Below are 19,339 nucleotides of genomic sequence, written 5' to 3' on the forward strand. Positions count from 1 at the left end.
AGTTAAGTCACATAGTGCTCAGAGCCATTTGAACACTGACCCACATTGGGAACTAACACAAATATGAGAGACGCTAATGAAAGCTAGAGAGTATTAGACGTGAGTACCGAAATTAAATTTCTTAACAAGGCCTTCCTCAGAGAACAGGGGTGTTCGCGAATCACAAACAGCACCTTATTCACTGGTAACGCAGATGCCCATCACTTTCTTTCTGCGTCGGTCCTTAGCTGAGCGCTAAATACTTACAGCTCGGGATTCATAGACCAAAGCAGCTGCCGGCCGTGGGGGACCAGATCGGTTCTAGGCGCTACAGTCTGGAACCGCGCGACCGTTACGGTAGCAGGTTCGAATCCTGCCTCGGGAATGGATGTGTGTGATGTCCTTACGTTAGCTAGGTTTATGTAGTTCTAAGTTCTAGGGGACTGATGACCTCAGAAGTTAAGTCACATAGTGCTCAGAGCCATTTGAACACTGACCCACATTGGGAACTAACACAAATATGAGAGACGCTAATGAAAGCTAGAGAGTATTAGACGTGAGAACCGAAATTAAATTTCTTAACAAGGCCTTCCTCAGAGAACAGGGGTGTTCGCGAATCACAAACAGCACCTTATTCACTGGTAACGCAGATGCCCATCACTTTCTTTCTGCGTCGGTCCTTAGCTGAGCGCTAAATACTTACAGCTCGGGATTCATAGACCAAAGCAGCTGCCGGCCGTGGGGGACCAGATCGGTTCTAGGCGCTACAGTCTGGAACCGCGCGACCGTTACGGTAGCAGGTTCGAATCCTGCCTCGGGAATGGATGTGTGTGATGTCCTTACGTTAGCTAGGTTTATGTAGTTCTAAGTTCTAGGGGACTGATGACCTCAGAAGTTAAGTCACATAGTGCTCAGAGCCATTTGAACACTGACCCACATTGGGAACTAACACAAATATGAGAGACGCTAATGAAAGCTAGAGAGTATTAGACGTGAGTACCGAAATTAAATTTCTTAACAAGGCCTTCCTCAGAGAACAGGGGTGTTCGCGAATCACAAACAGCACCTTATTCACTGGTAACGCAGATGCCCATCACTTTCTTTCTGCGTCGGTCCTTAGCTGAGCGCTAAATACTTACAGCTCGGGATTCATAGACCAAAGCAGCTGCCGGCCGTGGGGGACCAGATCGGTTCTAGGCGCTACAGTCTGGAACCGCGCGACCGTTACGGTAGCAGGTTCGAATCCTGCCTCGGGAATGGATGTGTGTGATGTCCTTACGTTAGCTAGGTTTATGTAGTTCTAAGTTCTAGGGGACTGATGACCTCAGAAGTTAAGTCACATAGTGCTCAGAGCCATTTGAACACTGACCCACATTGGGAACTAACACAAATATGAGAGACGCTAATGAAAGCTAGAGAGTATTAGACGTGAGAACCGAAATTAAATTTCTTAACAAGGCCTTCCTCAGAGAACAGGGGTGTTCGCGAATCACAAACAGCACCTTATTCACTGGTAACGCAGATGCCCATCACTTTCTTTCTGCGTCGGTCCTTAGCTGAGCGCTAAATACTTACAGCTCGGGATTCATAGACCAAAGCAGCTGCCGGCCGTGGGGGACCAGATCGGTTCTAGGCGCTACAGTCTGGAACCGCGCGACCGTTACGGTAGCAGGTTCGAATCCTGCCTCGGGAATGGATGTGTGTGATGTCCTTACGTTAGCTAGGTTTATGTAGTTCTAAGTTCTAGGGGACTGATGACCTCAGAAGTTAAGTCACATAGTGCTCAGAGCCATTTCAACACTGACCCACATTGGGAACTAACACAAATATGAGAGACGCTAATGAAAGCTAGAGAGTATTAGACGTGAGAACCGAAATTAAATTTCTTAACAAGGCCTTCCTCAGAGAACAGGGGTGTTCGCGAATCACAAACAGCACCTTATTCACTGGTAACGCAGATGCCCATCACTTTCTTTCTGCGTCGGTCCTTAGCTGAGCGCTAAATACTTACAGCTCGGGATTCATAGACCAAAGCAGCTGCCGGCCGTGGGGGACCAGATCGGTTCTAGGCGCTACAGTCTGGAACCGCGCGACCGTTACGGTAGCAGGTTCGAATCCTGCCTCGGGAATGGATGTGTGTGATGTCCTTACGTTAGCTAGGTTTATGTAGTTCTAAGTTCTAGGGGACTGATGACCTCAGAAGTTAAGTCACATAGTGCTCAGAGCCATTTCAACACTGACCCACATTGGGAACTAACACAAATATGAGAGACGCTAATGAAAGCTAGAGAGTATTAGACGTGAGAACCGAAATTAAATTTCTTAACAAGGCCTTCCTCAGAGAACAGGGGTGTTCGCGAATCACAAACAGCACCTTATTCACTGGTAACGCAGATGCCCATCACTTTCTTTCTGCGTCGGTCCTTAGCTGAGCGCTAAATACTTACAGCTCGGGATTCATAGACCAAAGCAGCTGCCGGCCGTGGGGGACCAGATCGGTTCTAGGCGCTACAGTCTGGAACCGCGCGACCGTTACGGTAGCAGGTTCGAATCCTGCCTCGGGAATGGATGTGTGTGATGTCCTTACGTTAGCTAGGTTTATGTAGTTCTAAGTTCTAGGGGACTGATGACCTCAGAAGTTAAGTCACATAGTGCTCAGAGCCATTTCAACACTGACCCACATTGGGAACTAACACAAATATGAGAGACGCTAATGAAAGCTAGAGAGTATTAGACGTGAGAACCGAAATTAAATTTCTTAACAAGGCCTTCCTCAGAGAACAGGGGTGTTCGCGAATCACAAACAGCACCTTATTCACTGGTAACGCAGATGCCCATCACTTTCTTTCTGCGTCGGTCCTTAGCTGAGCGCTAAATACTTACAGCTCGGGATTCATAGACCAAAGCAGCTGCCGGCCGTGGGGGACCAGATCGGTTCTAGGCGCTACAGTCTGGAACCGCGCGACCGTTACGGTAGCAGGTTCGAATCCTGCCTCGGGAATGGATGTGTGTGATGTCCTTACGTTAGCTAGGTTTATGTAGTTCTAAGTTCTAGAGGACTGATGACCTCAGAAGTTAAGTCACATAGTGCTCAGAGTCATTTGAACACTGACCCACATTGGGAACTAAGACAAATATGAGAGACGCTAGTGAAAGCTAGAGAGTATTAGACGTGAGTACCGAAATTAAATTTCTTAACAAGGCCTTCCTCAGAGAACAGGGGTGTTCGCGAATCACAAACAGCATCTTATTCACTGGTAACGCAGATGCCCATCACTTTCTTTCTGCGTCGGTCCTTAGCTGAGCGCTAAATACTTACAGCTCGGGATTCATAGACCAAAGCAGCTGCCGGCCGTGGGGGACCAGATCGGTTCTAGGCGCTACAGTCTGGAACCGCGCGACCGTTACGGTAGCAGGTTCGAATCCTGCCTCGGGAATGGATGTGTGTGATGTCCTTACGTTAGCTAGGTTTATGTAGTTCTAAGTTCTAGGGGACTGATGACCTCAGAAGTTAAGTCACATAGTGCTCAGAGCCATTTCAACACTGACCCACATTGGGAACTAACACAAATATGAGAGACGCTAATGAAAGCTAGAGAGTATTAGACGTGAGAACCGAAATTAAATTTCTTAACAAGGCCTTCCTCAGAGAACAGGGGTGTTCGCGAATCACAAACAGCACCTTATTCACTGGTAACGCAGATGCCCATCACTTTCTTTCTGCGTCGGTCCTTAGCTGAGCGCTAAATACTTACAGCTCGGGATTCATAGACCAAAGCAGCTGCCGGCCGTGGGGGACCAGATCGGTTCTAGGCGCTACAGTCTGGAACCGCGCGACCGTTACGGTAGCAGGTTCGAATCCTGCCTCGGGAATGGATGTGTGTGATGTCCTTACATTAGCTAGGTTTATGTAGTTCTAAGTTCTAGGGGACTGATGACCTCAGAAGTTAAGTCACATAGTGCTCAGAGCCATTTGAACACTGACCCACATTGGGAACTAACACAAATATGAGAGACGCTAATGAAAGCTAGAGAGTATTAGACGTGAGAACCGAAATTAAATTTCTTAACAAGGCCTTCCTCAGAGAACAGGGGTGTTCGCGAATCACAAACAGCACCTTATTCACTGGTAACGCAGATGCCCATCACTTTCTTTCTGCGTCGGTCCTTAGCTGAGCGCTAAATACTTACAGCTCGGGATTCATAGACCAAAGCAGCTGCCGGCCGTGGGGGACCAGATCGGTTCTAGGCGCTACAGTCTGGAACCGCGCGACCGTTACGGTAGCAGGTTCGAATCCTGCCTCGGGAATGGATGTGTGTGATGTCCTTACGTTAGCTAGGTTTATGTAGTTCTAAGTTCTAGGGGACTGATGACCTCAGAAGTTAAGTCACATAGTGCTCAGAGCCATTTGAACACTGACCCACATTGGGAACTAAGACAAATATGAGAGACGCTAATGAAAGCTAGAGAGTATTAGACGTGAGAACCGAAATTAAATTTCTTAACAAGGCCTTCCTCAGAGAACAGGGGTGTTCGCGAATCACAAACAGCACCTTATTCACTGGTAACGCAGATGCCCATCACTTTCTTTCTGCGTCGGTCCTTAGCTGAGCGCTAAATACTTACAGCTCGGGATTCATAGACCAAAGCAGCTGCCGGCCGTGGGGGACCAGATCGGTTCTAGGCGCTACAGTCTGGAACCGCGCGACCGTTACGGTAGCAGGTTCGAATCCTGCCTCGGGAATGGATGTGTGTGATGTCCTTACATTAGCTAGGTTTATGTAGTTCTAAGTTCTAGGGGACTGATGACCTCAGAAGTTAAGTCACATAGTGCTCAGAGCCATTTCAACACTGACCCACATTGGGAACTAAGACAAATATGAGAGACGCTAATGAAAGCTAGAGAGTATTAGACGTGAGAACCGAAATTAAATTTCTTAACAAGGCCTTCCTCAGAGAACAGGGGTGTTCGCGAATCACAAACAGCACCTTATTCACTGGTAACGCAGATGCCCATCACTTTCTTTCTGCGTCGGTCCTTAGCTGAGCGCTAAATACTTACAGCTCGGGATTCATAGACCAAAGCAGCTGCCGGCCGTGGGGGACCAGATCGGTTCTAGGCGCTACAGTCTGGAACCGCGCGACCGTTACGGTAGCAGGTTCGAATCCTGCCTCGGGAATGGATGTGTGTGATGTCCTTACGTTAGCTAGGTTTATGTAGTTCTAAGTTCTAGGGGACTGATGACCTCAGAAGTTAAGTCACATAGTGCTCAGAGCCATTTGAACACTGACCCACATTGGGAACTAAGACAAATATGAGAGACGCTAATGAAAGCTAGAGAGTATTAGACGTGAGAACCGAAATTAAATTTCTTAACAAGGCCTTCCTCAGAGAACAGGGGTGTTCGCGAATCACAAACAGCACCTTATTCACTGGTAACGCAGATGCCCATCACTTTCTTTCTGCGTCGGTCCTTAGCTGAGCGCTAAATACTTACAGCTCGGGATTCATAGACCAAAGCAGCTGCCGGCCGTGGGGGACCAGATCGGTTCTAGGCGCTACAGTCTGGAACCGCGCGACCGTTACGGTAGAAGGTTCGAATCCTGCCTCGGGAATGGATGTGTGTGATGTCCTTACATTAGCTAGGTTTATGTAGTTCTAAGTTCTAGGGGACTGATGACCTCAGAAGTTAAGTCACATAGTGCTCAGAGCCATTTGAACACTGACCCACATTGGGAACTAAGACAAATATGAGAGACGCTAATGAAAGCTAGAGAGTATTAGACGTGAGAACCTAAATTAAATTTCTTAACAAGGCCTTCCTCAGAGAACAGGGGTGTTCGCGAATCACAAACAGCACCTTATTCACTGGTAACGCAGATGCCCATCACTTTCTTTCTGCATCGGTCCTTAGCTGAGCGCTAAATACTTACAGCTCGGGATTCATAGACCAAAGCAGCTGCCGGCCGTGGGGGACCAGATCGGTTCTAGGCGCTACAGTCTGGAACCGCGCGACCGTTACGGTAGCAGGTTCGAATCCTGCCTCGGGAATGGATGTGTGTGATGTCCTTACGTTAGCTAGGTTTAAGTAGTTCTAAGTTCTAGAGGACTGATGACCTCAGAAGTTAAGTCTCATAGTGCTTAGAGCCATTTGAACCATTTTTGAACCAAAGCAGCAGAAATGAGTATGTCCTCACTCTGCAGACGCAAGCCCACAACCTCAAAGGCACAGTGAAGCACAATTTCGTCAGAGGTCATAAGTACGCTTTTCACAACTGAAGATCGCCATCTATCACTTTCCGGACCGGACTTCAGTTTCCGTTGAGAAATCGTAGTTACCATGTGGAACACCCAGCAAACATTCCCCCTCGAGAGAGCATACATGCAGTTAAATCCCATCGGCGTGATACCGATTAATGCACCACTACGATATGAAGCATAGAGAAATTTAGTGAATGGGTGCTGTTAGTATTAACGCACGTACAGTTCAGTTCTCCCTGCCTCTGAAGGAAACTTGGGGGAGGGGGCACATTTAATTAAGGTATTGTACGTGCTTCTGTATCCCGGTTGACAAGCCAATCCTTAAGCTGACTTGCATGTTTCCTACGTTTTTTCTTGGCGCCTATCCAGGACAAGAAAGTTGTTTGGATGTATAACCTAGAAGTCATCATACCAGCAAAGTAGGGGAGTCTCTTAGCTGGAATCTTCTGACGACCGTTACTGTGTGCCCAAAAACTTCAATAAGACTGTGTCACTGGCATTTAACCACATAGGGTGTCTACCCGTGTTATGCCTTGCAACCTCCTTCTGGGGCGCGACCGAGCGAGATGGTGCAGTGGTTAGCATCTTAGACTCGCATTCTGGAGGATGACCGTTGAAATCGGCGACTAGCTATCCAGATTTCGGTTTTCGGGGTGGATCCTTTGAACGGACACGGTCCATGTCCTTCCCCATCCTTGTAACATTCTGAGCATGTGACATCTTGGTTTGTCATGTGTTCTGCCAGATATCAACGTCGTACATGCACGATATTTCGGTGAGGTAGCTCGTTACGTTCATTAGGTCGTTCTTCACATTTCCCACCGGTCCCCAAATCTTGCTGGATGGACAGAAAACACACTTGATATCGTGTTTACGGAGGATCCTACTAATTCTGGCAGAAATAGAATCAGCATAGGGCAAATACGCCACCTTCTTTGCTTCATATTGCTCTGCTTCTGGAGCCTGTGGTGTAGTGACTGGTTGGAGTGCCATCTCAATTTTTTTCGGTGTGCATCCATTTTTGCAGAACGCTGTTTCGAGATGCTCTATTTATGTTGGTAGAATTTCTTGGTCTGACAGGGCATGTGCTCTGTGGACTAATATCTTAAGAACACCGTTCTTCTGTGCAGGGTGCTGGCCTCCAGATATAAATCGGTGTGTGTGGGTTTTAAGGACGACCTCGGTTTATGGAAATCAGGGATTTATAATATACCTTGCCAATGTGGCATGTCCTACATTGGGCAGACGACTAGAACAGTAGATATCAGGTGCAAGGAACATCAGAGGCACACCCGATTAAGATTCGAAGATTTTCGAAGTAGGCGATGGGTGCTACGTCCTCTGGGGCAGGTTGCCTCCTGCTGGAGCGCCACACCTCCTTCAGCCAATGCTGGTAGACGTGCTCCCAGTCATGGGGGTGAAGATGGGGAGGGCGTTGATCGCTCGGAGCTCCTTCCGAGACACCACCTCGTGCAAGAGGCCACGAGTGTGGCGGAGGTCGCATGGGCGGTGGGGAAGGAGAAGCTTAGTTACGTCTGGCGGCGTAAATGCATATGGGTTGTCCACGTGAGGATGATCTAAGTTCACCGGACTTGGATATGATGTGACGTCATTATGACGTATACACGCTACATCGAAAACGATAGAAACCGTATATCGACTATTCGACTTTGGCGAACTTTCGAGAAGTTGTGACAGGGTTGCGCTGTGCTCTGCGCCATTCGTTTGTGAACAGTAGACTCCAAAGCTGAACTGAGTATATGATGACCAAACACATTGGTTCTCCGAGTAAGAGACCTTTACTGGTGCCATCTTCTGTAAGCTGCATCCAGCAAAAGTAACGAGACTTGTGCGTAGTTTAAGGTATCCGCTCATGTTGTGATGCAATTCGTGTTTTGCCTAATCTTGTCTTAGCAAATTATACTGCTGACATAAACCACATTGACTTGGCCAGGTACATGCTAAAACTATTGTGGTTGTATACATGACATAATATACAGTACGTCTGGTTTATCATACCACCATGGAATGCTTTGACACTGCATTCAATCATTTCATACGTCAGTGAGTACTAGACACTAACCTTTGGTTAAGATTACAGTGAGAAATCCACTTCCCCTCGTATTTCATCTCCGGTCGACGATTTTTCTTCAACAATGCCTCATATTTCTCTTTTTAAGTTCGAAATTCAATCATTCTACACACCAGTCGTTACTGGACACTAAGGTACCTGTCTCTACGGTCTGAGTGTAAAATTACTTGGAATTATGGTTGACAAAAGACTATCTTGAGATGGACATATAAATTACTTAGCTAACAAACTTGCACGAGTTCTCTTTCAGCTATATAAATTAAGAAAACAAAGTCAGCAAGAGTATGCTGCTACAATCTAATATGTACTGACAAGACCAATTGTATGAAACCATACTAAAATATTGATAATAAATAAATATTATTTTCGGCGTAAGCATTCAGTACAACAATCACATAATATAATCTGTTCGGGACATTAGAAGACTTCACTTTTTGACGAAACGTGTTGTCCGTGGTGTTTTCAAGGCCACCGTCAGGAATATTTCTATTAGTATCCAGCTCTTTTACTTTTATTTTGGCGAAATACATATAAGCTGACACGATGAGCTGTTTTCAGAATCGCACGTGTCAAAACAAACCACTAGCTGACCACAGTTTAGAATCTCGAACGTTCGTAAAAGTCGATAGGTGTGTTAATCGACTAAAGCGTATATACGTCATAATGACGTCACATCATATCCAGGTTGGGTGAACTTAGCATCCTACTCCACGTGAGGGTACGACTCACCCTTGATTGACGCCGCGATCTTCTTAAGGAAGGGTTGCACTCTGCGCTCATCTGGGAGCGGCAGGCACAGGGGCAGCTCCTCCTCCTCCTCCTCGGAAGTCCCTTCCTCGACGTGGGAGGTAACTGGCGCCGCTTTTTTCCTGGTTCGTGGAACCGCCGCCACAGTGGGAGGCAGTCCGGGCACCAGACACCGTCGCAGGGCGTGTCGCGGCGGGCTGGCGACGAAACCCCTTATCCCTATCGTGAGCCGTGGGAAACATGCTTCCCACTATAATGAACTCGCACCTAGCCCCGTGCGATTCACAGTTCCAAACCGCTGTATGGTGCTGCCACCTAGTGAACAGTATAGGGTACTACTTCCAATCGGAAGTTCCCGCCGTTTTTGCTGTACCTTCGCGCAGAGGCATTGTATAGCTGAGTGTTGTTCTGTAGAGGAGCCTTTCAGTGCTGTTTGCGTGACATTTTGTGATTTTTTCCTCAAAGTTATAGTACAGGGTGGCGCAGGGAAATGGGAAATTTCGAAATAACGTCACTTCCATGAAGAAATTCATAAAACTAGTAATTTACTAACGAAAGTGAATGTATTCAGTATGCCATTATTCAGTATGTCTTTACAATCAAAATGTCCAACAATGTCTCTTTACTTTTTAAAGATGACGTCGGAAAGATGTGCTCCCATTCGGCGTTCACAGTCTAACAGCCTGTTATGAAAACTGTGGAATGCGCGGTGTATCAAATCTTGGCGGATGGCAGTGATATCGTTTTCAATGGGTAAGTTCATGGATTGTTGCAGGACGTGTACGGTACACCTTGCCTTTAAGATATCCCCACAGGAAGAAGTCGCACACACTAAGATCAGGGGATCTCGCAGGCCATGCAATGTCACCGTTACGTGAAATAATGCGTCTTCCAAACAATTGACGAACTGCTGCCATCGATTGTCGAGCAGTGTGTGACGTGGCTCCGTCCTTCTGAAGCCACATTTTTTCGACCTTAAGATTAAGCTCGTACAGTCCCGGTGTAAAGAATGTTTGAAGCATTTCAACATATCGGGAGTATATGCACAACCATCCTCACGTTCAAAAAAATAAGGGCCGATAACACCATGACATGATACAGCACACCATATTGTGACCTTGGCGCTATGTAGTGGTCGCTGGTGAAACTCACAAGGATTGTCCTGTGCCCAATAACGAAAACTCTGTTTGTTCACGAAGCCGTTCAGGCGGAAATGGGCTTCGTCTGATATCCATAAGTTACCAAGGAAATTCGCGTCCTCGTTGATTTTAGCCAATATCTGGCTACTAAACTCCATACATGACGCCGGGTCTCGTTTATGTAAGTGTTGCACAATCTGCAACTTATAGGGATGGAAGTCTAATTCGTGCAGTATTCTTTGTAAGCTTCGTCGCTTAATCCCTATAGAAGATGCATGCTGTCGAACGGAGCGGCGAGGACTTCTCTCGATTGCAGCTCTAGCAGCTGCAACGTTCTCTGGGGTACGTACCGTTGGAATGTCACCTGGAGGTTTTTTTTTTCAAGGTAGATCCTGTTTCTTCAAAATTACGCACCCACGTTGTAAATGCATGCGCAGATGGGACACGTCCATGACGTCCAAGCTGGTAATGCTGTCTAAATGTTCTCTGCGCGGCAGTCGCACCATCACCATTTTTGTAAAACGTTCTCACAGCTACTGCACGTTCCGCATCAGTCCAATTCTCCATGATTACTAAATGGCAATGCGTTCACATCAATTGTGCAAAGTTTCGAACATCTGCAGGTGCTACAGAGGTGCCAACTGTAACGTTCAATATTTCCCGTTCCCCTGTGCCACCCTGTATAAGGTAAATACTTTTGATTTACCCAAATTTATGAAGGAAAACGTAAAACTGGAACGAGGAGAATTCCAATTTGAAACAAAAGGAGGCATTTCTGCAGTAAAATGGATGGATAGCCGTCCAATCACTTTCCTGTCCTCAATTCATGACCCATGAGAAACAGCCACAGTGAAAAGGAAAAACAAGGATGGTCTAGTACAAAGATTTCTTGTCCTGAAGTTTTGGCAGAATACAACAAAATAATGGGTGGTGTCGATAAGTTTGGTCAATTACGCTATTGGCAGACGTTCTGTAAAATGGTGGCACAGAATATTTTATTTCCTGGTGGACGTTGCTGTAGTTAACAGTTTTATCCTGTGGAAAATAAGTAAAAGAGAAAGATGATCAGCTCAGATATAGGATCCATCTAGTCAGACAATTGATCGTTGGCTTCTCATCCCAAAAAAGGCGTGGACAAAAACCTGTCTTTCTAGCAAAAAGGGGTAAAGTACCTGATGACTTTCGTCATGTGGCTGTAGGGGAGCATCAACTCATTTTAGGAGAAACCTACTGGACGTGGCGCCATTGCAGTACCAAAGCTGCGGAAAAGAGCACTTGCTGTGTTTGTACATATTGCTCTCGACGGAAGACTAACTCCGAATGTGAGAGGCAGCGAGTCGAGCAGCGGAGTGCATGCGTGGGGAGAGGACCACAGGGGGGATGCCTGATACCACAGACGGGATTCCAAACTCACCAGACCGAAGATCGAACACCCAGGAGCGTGTCTGGCCGGCGCCGACTACATAGAGAACACCTAGGACTGTAGCGGACGGAAAAAGGGAACGGCAATGCTCCAGAAGATGGCAGCGAGCGGGCGCGGAACGCAGAGGGAGCGCCTGATGAAGGGGGAAGGCCACAGGCATAAATACTGGACCAGGTCCACTCGAGGAGTAGTCTCAGGACGCACCTGATGAACGTAACGAGTCACGTTACCGAAATATCGTGCAAGTACGACGCTGATATCCGGCAGAACACCTGACAACCCAAGATGTCATTAGATCGCCGCGAAATCCTGAAGAATTACATTCTGAGCATGTGCTGTGTCCCTAACGACCACGATGTCGACGGGTCGTTAAACCCTAGCCTTCCTTCCTTCTGGACCATGAAGCAAACATTGTTCTTTTTAACTTGGTTATTTTCGTTAACGACATTATGATGAACATCTTCAAGCAGAAGTCCATTTAACGATCAAAGTTTAATTATAGGAGAATTAATAGGATACGCAAACATCAAGATAGAGGGTGTAGGTCTATGGCCTTCATGAACTGCAGTATGAAAGGCAAAATTAAGCCGGTTAATAGAATGGCACCGTTTTTTCTGGTATTCAGCGTGAAAAATAATTAGGGCCAACCTCGGGGAAGATCAGTTTGGATTCCGTAGAAATGTTGGAACACGTGAGGCAATACTGACCCTACGACTTATCTTAGAAGAAAGATTAACGAAAGGCAAACCTACGTTTCTAGCATTTGTAGACTTACAGAAAGCTTTTGACAATGTTGACTGGAATACTCTCTTTCAAATTCTGAGGGTGGCAGGGGTAAAATCCAGGGAGCGAAAGGCTATTTACAATTTGTACAGAAAGTAGATGGCAGTTATAAGAGTCGAGGGACATGAAAGGGAAGCAGTGCTTAGGAAGGGAGTGAGACAGGGTTGTAGCCTATCCCCGATGTTATTCAATTTCTATATTCAGCAAGCAATAAAGGAAACAAAAGTTCGGAGTCGGTATTAAAATCAATGGAGAAGAAATAAAAACATTGAGGTTCGCCGATGATATTGTAATTCTGTCAGAGATAGCAAAGGACTTGGAAGAGCGGTTGAACGGAATGGACAGTGTCTTGAAAGGAGGGTATAAGATGAACATCAACAAAAGCAAAACGAGGATAATAGAATGCAGTCGAATTAAGTCGGGTGATGCTGAGGAAATTAGATTAGGAAATGAGACACTTAAAGTAGTAAAGGAGTTTTGCTATTTGGGGAGCAAAATAACTGATGATGGTCGAAGTAGAGAGGATATAAAATGTAGACTGGCAATGGCAAGACAAGCGTTTCTGAAGAAGCAAAATTTATTAACACCGAGTATATATTTAAATGTCAGGAAGTCGTTTCTGAAAGTATTTGTATGGAGTGTAGCCATGTATGGAAGTGAAACAAGGTCAATAAATAGCTTAGACAAAAAGAGAAGCGAAGTTTTCGAAATATGGTGCTACAGAAGAATGCTGAAGATTAGATGGGTAGATCGCATAACTAATGAGGAGGTATTGAATAGAATTGGGGAGAAGAGGAGCCTGTGGCACAACTTGACTAGAAGAAGGGATCGGTTGGTAGGACATGTTCTGATTCTTCAAGGGATCACAAATTTAGCATTGGAGGGCATCGTGGAGGGTAATAATCGTAGAGGGAGATCAAGAGATGAATACACTAAGCAGATTCAGAAGGATGTAGGATGCAGTAGGTACTGGGAGATGAAGAAGCTTGCACAGGATAGAGTAGCATGGAGAGCTGCATCAAACCAGTCTCATGACTGAAGACCTCAACAACAACAACTGAAACTGCGGTTGACTTGTCCTACAAAGGATGGCTGCTGGTAATATTATATGATTGTGGTATGGGAAGCTGTATTATAAAAGCAGAAAGGTGGTCGCGTTGCCGCTTATCAGAGTCACTTCGACAGTCCAAACACGGAAAACATTTCTCCCAGATGATGGACGATATTGCCGGTTGTCATTACTTAGACGTGACTAAATGAGTAGATGCAACAGCCACTAGAAATGTATATCTATTACTGTTTTTGTACGGGGAAGAGGCCCTAGATAATAGACGAATAGGTCATCCATGCACTTCTGTTCTCGACTAGAATGGAAGGGACCTTGACGGGTATTTAAATTCGGTTTAGCCATCCTACATTAACGACCGATTAATTTCCTTATGTCGGAGTTCAAATTCTCCCAATTTAGATGCTTCCTGTATCCATGAATGTTTTGTGTGTTACAAGATGGTCGCCACATCAGGATTTGTGAAATTAATGACAGGATCAAACCCTGATGGAGGTAAATCTTAAATTTACCTTGAGTGCCGGTTTGGTAACACAAAAGGCTTTTGTTAATGGACAACTCAAAAACCTGTTGGGCGTCATTAATCTTCTGTTTGATGATATTTAACTGAGCACCTTGGATGTGTCTATCCCTCACGCTACCGAATAACGGCGGTATTTCTATCGCGACTGTAGAAACACACGACGGTTTCTGGCTGACTTGCAGTTGTTGGCTTATTTCTATCTTACGCTGAAACATACGACTACGAACAGTAGAGGTTTGGTTATCCGTAGCCCTTTTATATGCAGCTTGAATGCGAAATCAGAAATCCTAACAACCTAGATGGCCAATACCCAAGCTCAAAAACAGGTAATTCGTTTCTAGCAGCAATTGCTACTGCTCAGGATTGAATTTAAATTTCTCTAGAGCGAACAGTACAGCCAAGTCTTTTTCTAAACACAATACGAAATGCAATATTTCTTTCACGCACGTTCCTCCCTGTGTGACTGCAGATGTCAGTCTTACTCGAAGCTGCATTTACAGAGCCTCGTACACTCTACTGCTTACCGTTGTTCAAACCTCATAATGTTTAAGACTAAAATCTTGAAATTTTCAATTTTTTTCGTTAATTTTGTAGTGTAGACAGTTTTTTTTATTTTTTGTCCACCTTTTACAAAAATAATTATTATCTTAAAATTAATCAAAAGTCCTAGAAAAAATCTGTTAAAGTAATTAGAAATGTGTAACCTACAAGTCATTGTTATTCAAATTTTTATTCCCAACGGTTTCTGAGAAAACGTACCTTTTATAAAAAAATTTACATTTTTTAAAGTAGGGTTTCCAAATCAGTCCGCAGCCCCTTAATAAAATACCAATTAAATGCGATAAAAATGTCAGAAAATAACTTAGCTTTGGCGTAGATTAAGAAACTGTAGTTTTGGCGATTATTTATTGTAGGATGCCTATTTAGCGTTTTGATTTGTATAGGAAGAATATCTCGTGATAAAGTGCAGGATCCAAATTGTTTAAGGATTATGATTTTAGAAATGTTTCTTCGTAGTCTCGGGTAACTTTTTAAAACATTTGTTCCTTTTTTCTTTCCCTTTCTGTCCGCATTTTCCAGAATTTTTCGTAGAAGATAAGAGGTGTCCCAGGAGTCAACAGAACTAATTCAGAGAAAGAAACCGGACACAAAAGATTTAAACGCACCTCGTCACGCAATAAGATGAGAATATCCGTGATAATATATGGGTTGAGACCGAATTCCACCGAAAAAATATCGGAGGTTGTTTAGGGGTATTTTCTGAGTATCTTGGTATCACAGATAAGTGGTCTCCAAAGGCTCATTACTAAATAGTGACGAAATTACGATTTATTAGATTTACTAACCCAGTTACCTTGTAATATACAGTTCTCAGAAGGTACAGCACAGAGCACAGCAACCCTGAAAAATACTGTGATGTGATTACTGTCCATGTGGAAACAGCTCATTTTATGACTCAACGGAACAAGTTGATTTCCAATCAAGATACATTGCACATAACGTCGACATTTGCACTGTTGTGCAGATATTTTAAAAGCTATACAGATAGGTAAATGAGGGTAAAAGTTGAGACGATCGAAAATTGCTATGTGATGAGCCACGGAGACAATGGGTCCCTTAGACCAGTATACTCATAAAATATTTGTGAACAACAGCCAAAATTTTGTCATTACAGTTCAGGTTTCTCCCTGTATTTCCCTTGTATTCAATACAATACTGTCGATATCTGTGATTTATGGATTAAGTAAAATTAAGAACTATGCTAGACAGTTTTTTATTTCAATTTTTAATCACTCCATGTCATTAAAATGATGCCTTAGTGCCCATTAACGCGTTCCTTAAAGTGCGCCAAAAAGTACCTGCTAAAGCGAACGGAGGAAGGCGCTTGTGGTTAGACACGCCAAAAAAGAACAAACCAGTGCTGCACGTTGAGAGCGAGCAATCAGGCCGTCGAGTGCTAAAAGGAAATCGGCACTTCTCGCTTTCTGAGGGGCTGCTACATTCTATGTCTTGGCAGTGAACAACACGAAAAGAAGTAACCTGTAATTAGGGGTGAAAAAATTGATGAGCAGATGGGAACATTAGGTAAGTTTGACTTTCCTTCGAAAATAACTTTTATGAAAGGGTGAATACACGTTTCGAAATCAATTGAAAAATTGTGTGACAGATATAATGAGACAGGACACTGACGAGGAAAGGAAGTATTCTTCCAGCAAAGCTATCGGTTATTCTAAGAAGTCATGCCAAGGGTGAATAAAAGTCTGTCAAAAAATCTTTGCAGGGCGGTTATAATTATTGTTCCGCTTTTTTAGCCAGTGTAGAAGGAAAACTATTTACTATACGAGAATGAGATTTTCACTCTGCAGCGTAGTGTGCGCTGATATGAAACTTCCTGGCAGATTAAAACTGTGTGCGGGGCCGAGACTCGAACTCGGCAAAGGTCCCGAGTTCCAGTGTCGGCCCGGCACACAGTTTTAATCTGCCAGGAAGTTTCTTATTTACTGCACGGTTACCCAACTTTATGGAAATAATTTTCAGATTTAGCGCTGCAGGATTTGTGCTGTTAGCAATGGCAATGCCATTAATTGCTGTTAGGTGCTGGTACTGCTACCGTAACGCAGAGGTGAAACACAAATGTCAATGTGTATTACATTTGTAGACAGTCAGTATGGGTCTGGAAAACGTGAGCAGACCTTTACTCTTAAAGCTAAAAGCAATGGTGCTGCTGCTATGGACTCATGAAAGGAGTGCTGAGAGGTTCTCTTTCTGCACCAGGGCCGAAGAACAGGATTCGGAAGTTCGAATTAACTGGGATCTGAGAACTGCTCCTGGTTGAAGACGACAGCCATTAGCTGAATGACTGTTGCCATGGCTGACGCAATGTGCGCTCTCAAGCGGTGATCGACTTCTGCCACGACAGCTGAACCTTCCATGATACACCATTCGAAAAGTGCTGCAAACAGTTGTGGAAAAGTATCTCTAGCACATTCAGAGCTCTCATGGATGCAGATGCTCATTGAGCAACATTTATAACTTGGAAGGTAAACGTGGTAGATAATTAACAAGTGCTGCCCTCTCATGTAGAAATTAAACTGTTTCCTTAAATGGTTTATTCGTTATTTCTCTTCCGCATGCCTTACAAATATTGCGAGAATATTTCGTTGCCCTGCAATCAGCCGCTTTACGTGGGGACCCTTTCGAGTGGCGAAAGTTTATTTACAACCATCCCATACTTTTCGTAAGTAAACATTCTCCCTGTGAGCACCACTTCTCTTCGTGGTATCCGTGACAAATGTCTGGAGTTATAGATTTCTTTTAAATTTTCTCCGCTACCTGCAGCCCACATTCTTTTAACGTACAGCCTGTTTCGTTTCATGCTGTATCACGTTTTTTGTCGTTGTGATACTCTTTACTTCTCATGTCGAAAAGACACGGCTTATATTTATATTGTGAGTTAAAACACACACACACTTGCTCTTTCTGCCAAATTGCCATATTCTACCTTCTTTCTTGACGAAACCACTTTGTTAGGGAGCCGCGGAGCTGTCATGTGCACATCTGCAGACTTCACCGCTTGAAGAGACACTTATGAGCAAGAGAGTCGTCTTCTATGGGGAGCATTAGTGTAACGTTGTATACGCTTTCACAGACGGATATAGAACTGCCTTTGGTTCTGTGCAACACGCAGCGGTAGGGTGGGGGAGTAGCGAGTTTAGGCAGTCTGCACAACTCCATGTACTCGTGTTGTGCACTAAAAGGAACGTGTAAAGAGGCACTGAGAGCAAAACCATAGAGTGTTTACGGTTGAGGGAGTGTGTCTGCTATGGACAGGTACAGTCTGGAGGGCAGCGAGATCTTCGGCGGCCGTCCTGTGAACGGCAGTTGGGAAGGCCTCGTGGGGCAACTTGTAGAAGGCCATCTGGACGTCGGCTTGGCGCTCATGATAATAACGCCGCTGCGCCAGAGTGCTGTAGACTTCTCGCTGCCAATCGCCTTCTCGAGGTAAGTCACCCCTGGCTAAACTGAGAGGCATTCGTTTTCATCCAGCAATTACAAGCCAACTTTCATGAGAGCTCCAACAATAGAAATAAAAGACCCAAATGAATGCAAAAACTTGGGCTATTTAAAGTAGTTTTCTAGCAATAGCCAGGATGCGAACCTGTCACCGTAGCGGACGCGCGGTTCCAGACTGTAGCGGCTAGAACCGCTCGGCCATCCCGGCCGGCGTTCGCCTTCCCTACAACAGTTCTCACATGATCGTTCCAACTCACATCGCTTTACAACATTACTCTCATATGCACTGAAGCGTGATAGAAATTGGTACAGACATGTTTATACCTATACAGAGAAAAGTAAACAGGCAGAATACGGCGCTGCCGTCGTCAATGCCTATTTAAGACAACAAGGTGTCTGGTGCTCTTACTAGATCGGTTACTGCTGATACAATGACAGGTTATCAAGATTTAAATGAGTTGGAATGTGCTGTTATAGTCGGTGCATTAGCGATGGGACACAGCATCTCCGAGATAGCGATGAAGTGGGGACTTTCCCGAACGACCATTTCACGACTGTACCGTGAATATCAGCAATCCGGTAAAACATCAAATAGCCGACATTCCTGCGGTCGGAAAAAGATCCTGAAAGGATGGGACCAAAGACGACTGAAGAGAATTGTTCAACGTGACAAACGTGCAACCCTTCCGCAGACTGCTGCAGATTCAATGTTGGGTTATCAACAAGTGTCGATTGCGAGCCATTCAACGAAAATCTTCGATATGGGCTTTCTGAGCCGAAGGCCCACTCGTGTACCCTTTCTGACTGTGCGACCCAAAGGTTTACGCCTCGCCTGTACCTGTCAACATCGATAATGGACTGTTGATGACTGGAAACATGTTGCCTGGCCGGACGAGACTCATTTCAAATTGTATCGAAGGGATGGACGTGTACGGATATGGAGAAAACCTTGTGAATTGATGGACCCTGCACGTAAGCAGGGCGCTGTTGAAGCTGGTGGAGGCTCTGTAATGATGTGGGACATTTTCAGTTGAAGCGATATGGAACCCTGATACTTCTAGATACGGCTGTGACAAGTGAACGTACGTAAGCATCCTGTCTGGTCACGTGCATCCATTCTTGGCCATTGTGTATTCCGACCGACTTGGGCAATTTCAGCAGGACAATGCGACACCCCACACGTCCAGAATTGTTACAGAGGAACTCTAGGAACACTTTTATGGGTTTAAACACTTCCGTTGGCCCCAAAACTCCCCAGTCATGAACATTATTGAGCATATATAGGATGCCTTGCAACGTGCTTTTCACAA

This window comes from Schistocerca gregaria, chromosome 2 (genome assembly GCF_023897955.1).
Source record: "Schistocerca gregaria isolate iqSchGreg1 chromosome 2, iqSchGreg1.2, whole genome shotgun sequence".
NCBI lineage: Eukaryota > Metazoa > Arthropoda > Insecta > Orthoptera > Acrididae > Schistocerca > Schistocerca gregaria.